The sequence below is a fragment of the Acanthochromis polyacanthus genome, chromosome 23 (assembly GCF_021347895.1).
Source record: "Acanthochromis polyacanthus isolate Apoly-LR-REF ecotype Palm Island chromosome 23, KAUST_Apoly_ChrSc, whole genome shotgun sequence".
Lineage (NCBI taxonomy): Eukaryota > Metazoa > Chordata > Actinopteri > Pomacentridae > Acanthochromis > Acanthochromis polyacanthus.
In genome coordinates, this window is record NC_067135.1 from 27232338 (window position 1) to 27238337 (window position 6000).

The window sequence follows — 6000 nt, forward strand, 5'->3', positions numbered from 1 at the left end:
AGTGTCAGCATTGTCACTGTCTTCATGCTCACTGCTCTTCAGGTCTTTGTCCTCATCAGGCAAGCCTGTCAGGTTAATTCTGTTTTCAGGATCTGCAGGCTTAACCATGATGAACTTGCTGGTGGAGGGTCTCGGTTTCATCGCTAAAAAAGGAAACATACACTGTTGGGTTTACATCCGACGAGCCAGAGAATGTAAACATGGAAATCAGCAAAAGTTCATATCAGTTTTTGTCACCCTGCTGGGCTGCTATGTCTCCACAACCTGTGTACAAAGTAAGTAGAAACAACATTACCAACTGCTGGTGGGGGGAGCTGCTGTGAGAGTAGCTTTTGGTGATGAAGGGATGGTTGAGGATACCGCTGGGGGTGATTCTGTCGTCCTCATCCCACCGAAGCATCGCCTTCAACAGCTCGATGCACTCCCTCCTCTCATCGGCCTCTGCTGGGTTGTCCGTCTCAGAGGACACCTGGTGCAGCAAACATTTTGAAAGTCCAACAGTGGTCAAATCACCTTCCACCGTCAAATGTGAATACCATAAATGAACGGGACTTTTCAGCAACTAGCCGCTGCTTCCTAAACTACCTACCGTTTTCATTTCATCCAGAGAGCCGAACTCGTAAACTGTGGGGTCGGAGTAGATGACATGGGCCACAAAATACTCAACAGGTGTCTGAAAGAAGAAAACAATGATGCTTACTAAAGTCTTTATCTTATTGAGTGAGTAAAGGTCAGAGGTAAAATCACAGTAGGAGCATTGTACCTTCAGCCGCCACAAACCATTAGACGTTTTCTGAAAAAAAAATCGTGATCTCCGGCCAGCGTCGATGAGATGTTGCGGTGGCGGACCCAGCAGACGGATCATGCGTCGGAGCTGCAGACAAAACGTAAGACCATGTTAGACCTGAAGCTAATCCTGTGACGGCTTCTAATGTGTTTCAGCTGCAGTAATTTACTCACTTTCCAGTATTCCGAGTCTGAGTCCGATTCTGATCCGAAGAGACTATCTTCAGTCATCATCCCGGCCATCACGCAGCCTAAGGACCAAACGTCGATGGCCTCTGAATACGGCAGGCCCAGGGTGATTTCTGGAGCTCTGAATGTGGAAAAAACATCAGATGAAGATGTGACACAGTAGACAGTAAGGAGACAGCGCTGAATGAAAGATTTCTCAATGTTTAAAAAGTATCAGTATTTCATACCTATATTCAAGTACTTGGAATAGCTCTCCTGCTTTGGCTTCCGACCTGTACTTGGCCATACCAAAGTCAATGAGCTTGACTCTGAAGGGCTGCTTCACGTGATCCACCATCATGATGTTATCCTCCTTCACATCACCGTGGATTATGCCAGCACTCTTTGCTGCATTCAAAGCTACAGCCACCTGCAAGTAACAACATTTATCAGGAGTTTGTTCAAGAAATCTGTCACATGACAATAAAAGTAGAAGTTGTAAAGGTTCCTGAACCACCGATGTTAATTTTAGCACCACTGAAGGAGAGAAATATAAGGAGACAATAGAAGGTCACACCTGCTGAATAACTGTGCGGACGTGTCTTCCAGTCGCATTGGGCTGTGGTAACTCTCCACAAGTCCCACAGGTCGATGTCCAACTTTTCAAGCACCAGGAGCCGCTATTGTCTATGAAGAAGTCTCCTTTGTACTCGAATGGATGTTGGACTCCTTCGAGTTGTGGCTCATGAGCTTTTTCAGGATTTCCTGCCTGTGGAGACACAATATGTTTGCTGAGTCACATCATCCAATCAGTTCTTCTCAACAACTAAAAAGTACATAACATGACCAGTACCACTACTCAGAATCTTGTAGTGGTACTACCTCTTTTAAAACAATGTCTTTTTATGTCACTGTTCAGCTGAAATCAGTCTCCTACCTCATGGTCTAGATTGGTGCCGTATGGGCACCATTTATTAGCCACGTGCTCTTCAGTGTTGTTTTTCACACATTCCAACACTCTTCCAAAGCCTCCAGCTCTCAGTTCTTTCACCACCGTGTAGCCTGTTGTGAATTCCAAACGCTGCCATGTGGTACTCCCCTCGAGGAAGATGAGGATGAGGATGAGGATGAGGATGAGGATCCATCCCATGCATCCTCTATACACCGCTTCATTCTCACTAGGGTCGCGGTGGGTGCTGGAGCCTATCCCAGCTGACTCGGGCGAAGCGGGGGACACCTTGGACAGGTCGCCAGTCTGTCGCAGGGCGAGGATGAGGATGAGGATGGGATGAAGGATGAACTTTGAAAGTACATCTTATCTTGTCCCAGAAGACTGAAAGTGAAACAGACACAAAAGAGAACCATATATTATGGATTCTTGTTAAACCATTGGTAATCTACCACACTGTTGTGATCTCAGTTTTCAATCATATTTGCTAAATATTGAACCAGTTATCATAAAACAACAGCACTGAGTGTTACACCCTGCTCTGAATTGTGTTATAAGGCATATTGGACAGTACTGCAGCAAAATTACATGATGTTTCCCTCAGAAACTCCAAAGTGTTTACTTCATTAAACAGAAGAGTGGAGTTACTTCACAAAAGTTTGGTTATCTAGATTTTGCTTAAATGTGGATGTCTCTGAGTTTGGTGTTAAGCTGGTTTCACTAAATTATTCAACAAACGAATAAATAACTCAATAAAATAAATTGAAATGCTGTCTCCACTCAGAGTTTTGTGTTTTGGCATGAATCTAGAATGCCTTTAAAAACAATTTCAAAATTCTCAGCATTGTTTCATTTGAAAATGCATGTTAAAGACTAAAACTGGCACTGTTTTTCTCATCTATCTGCACTTAATAACTTATAGCGACATATTCTGAGTAATGTTGTTAGAAATTGTTGAAATCTCTCATTTGTCAGAACATTTTCTGCTCAACCATGTCTCATTTGACAGATTTTTTCTCACATATAATATATTTCAAATATATTAAAAATGCTAACTTTTAGAAATGTGTTCAGTATTTTTATTCACAAATCAAGATGTTTGAGATCATTTTTTTAAAAGCCTGTTTATCCACGTCCAGCACATTTTTAACATATTACAGGCATTTGAGGTAATGTTTAAATGACAGTATCTCAAGAACTAATACAGATAAAGCATGATTTTTTTTTTTATGGTTAGTTCTAGTTTCAACTACAGGACGAGTCGATGAAATAATCTCTGATAACAGGTGAATTGAAATTTAAAAACTAATTGTAACTGTCACTGAAAGTCTCATCTTTGAGCACACATTACCCCAAAAAACAATAATGCAGAAATCAACCAATGATATTTTCTGACACTTTTGTACTTGCATGCCAGGATAATACAAAACAAAGCATACAGAATATTTTTTTTAACATTAAATGCTTGGTCACAAAAATGCAGGAGTACTGGTTGTTTTTAGTTATCCAGTTATGACCAAACCTGAACACATCACTTCCCTTCCACACTGCTAAGATCTTACTTTTTAATAATAAGATGTTCAAAATGACAAGACAAGTACAAAACTGAGTGTTACATCCTGTTCTGACTCACGGATTTCATTACAAATTGGACAGAGTTGTAGAAAAATAGATTTTAAAACTGCCTTCTGAATGTTTCCTCTGGTGTTTGCTTCATCAAACAGAACAGTGAAGTCATTTACCTCAAAAATGTTGGCTTCTTTGGACTTTGTTAAAAGTTTGATGTCGAGTTTAATCTCGATGTCCTGCGAGTTTCAGTGTAGTCCTGTTGTCCTGCTGAAATCCGTAAGACACTGACCACAACTGTCTGCACACTGACACTTGTATACTTCGTTTAAATGTAAACAAAGTCTAATTGGGAACTATTTTTTAGAGGTGTTCATTCTGCATAGAAACCATTGCATATCTTGACAACGGTACATCAGATCATGCTCAAACTTGGTAGGGGTATTGCAGGGGTCCTGAGGAAGTGCAGTGGGGAGTTTGAATCAGTTTGGATGAATGGTAGTGCTTTTTCAATGCAATGAAATCAAGGTACTCACATTCTGACAGCAGTCTCAGCACTACTTGGTTTAAATGTAAACAAAGCAGCAGATATTTTTTAAACTTTTAACTGTCATATTTAATGTAAAGAAAGCACACAGTGGATGGGTTTGGGTTCATGTAAAATGCTGAAACACTGGTGTAGTCATTGTATATGAGGAATATGGCTTTCCAAAGGGAACAAACTTGGAGTTAGTTGAGCCTTTGCAGAAAACATGTTGGGGGTAAATGGTGCCAGTAAAATTTCAAATTTTGCATCTCATATAATGTAAGATCTGTCTCCATTTGTTCATGTATGACCTGATGGGCTGCAAAGTATGGGGTGCCGCTTGTAAAGCAGCTCATGTGCTGATACTCATCTCCTATTACTATAAGTAAAGCTTTTGTTAATTTTCACATTACAGAATATGGTCAGGTGGTAATAAAGATTTTAAGTTAACATGCACTGTTTTTATTACATTGGATCAGTTATATCTAGAGCTGATGTGCAACAAGAATATGACGTTGAGTTAATGTGCATTTTAATTTACTTTTGCACCTAATCTTACCAATACCAGTAATCTGGAGCCAAGATGGATCCTATGGGAGGCCCCTTGAGAAATAAATCATACTTGCTTTTACATTCACTATCAAACTCTCACACATACCTTTGTATAGTCTCTTACATTCACTATCTAACCCTCTTACATTTATTATCAAACTCTTGTACTTACTATCATACTCTCGTACTCTCACACATACATTAGTATACTCTCTGACATTTACTATCAAACTCTCTCACATTTACTGTCAAACTCTGTCACATTTGCTATCAAACTCTCTCACATTTACGATCAAACTCTCACATTTACGATCAAACTCTCTCACATTTACTATCAAACTCTCTCACATACACCAGTATACTCTTCTATATTTACTATCAAATCAGACAGAATATAGTATGCGAATGAGAATAATAGTGTGTGAATGAATGAGAGTAGTAGTATGTGAATGAATGAGAATAGTATATGTGAATGAATGAGAATAGTAGTATGTGTGAGAGAGTTTACTTGAAAAGGAAGTGAGTTTGCTTGAAACGGAAGTACCGCTAAATTCTGTGTTTCTGATTAGTTATCATCTTTGATACCGAGCAGAGGCGCAAGTTTACGTACACGAAAATGATAGAAATGACAGTATGGTGGACAGAGAGCAGCTCAATGAAGCCATCGGCCTTCTCAATAACATTTTAAATTCTTCAACCGTCACAGCAGTGTCTAACGTAATACAACAACGGCAACAGCCATCCACAGTCGCATCCAATGCGGCCGTTGAGGAAGAAATGCGGCGGCTTTTCAGAACCGGGAGCCAACGAGGCGCCTCTACTTCGGTTGGAGCTAATGCTAGTGTCAGCGTGAATCAAGTCATGCGACCTCGATATCAGACCCAGCAGTATTTTGGAGGATGGGCTTCGAAGTCTAAAAAGAGGTGAGTTAGCACAGGGTTTCCCCCAAAAAAGTTTTTAAGCCAGGTGGCAAGCAAAGAATTTGGTGAGGGCACACACACGGGTATTTTTTTACGGGGGACCAGCAGCTAACTGTGTATTTATGGAGGCGCTAACGTACATTAAACTAGAAAAGCACTCGGAGAGCGCAGACCTCCGCCAGGCCATCTGTCTGTCTGTCCGTCTGTCTGTCTGTCTGTTAACAGCATAACTCAAAAAGTCATGGACGGATTGTATTGAGTTTCAGCAGTTTGTGCAGAAAGCATAACATGCATGTACAGTGTAACAGCACAGTGTTTTGCACGCGGCGCTGCCGCACGCACGTACAGTTGCGCACGCGTGTGACGGTACCGTACGCGTCGCCGCCGCTTCGTTTCGTCGGTCCCGACTCGCCCGGGCAGCCCGAAGCGGCCGCGGGGGATTCAGCCGTCGCCCGGGATCGTTGCAGCGACGCACGCGGCACCGCCGCACGCACGTGACGGTACCGTTGCGCGCGCGTGTGACTGTACCGCAA

General features: G+C 41.7%; 1 protein-coding gene and 1 long non-coding RNA gene across 2 annotated transcripts in view; one reads left to right on the forward strand and one right to left on the reverse strand.

The window, feature by feature from the left end:
* LOC127532503 (NACHT, LRR and PYD domains-containing protein 3-like) overlaps nt 1-6000 on the forward strand; it is a 208976-nt gene that overhangs the window by 139480 nt on the left and 63496 nt on the right. The window lies entirely within an intron of this gene.
* On the reverse strand, nt 362-1467 carry LOC127532365 (uncharacterized). The gene is made up of 3 exons (XR_007939747.1): nt 961-1467; nt 764-874; nt 362-673 (listed from the first exon to the last, which is right to left on the reverse strand). It is a non-coding gene; the product is annotated as an uncharacterized LOC127532365 (long non-coding RNA).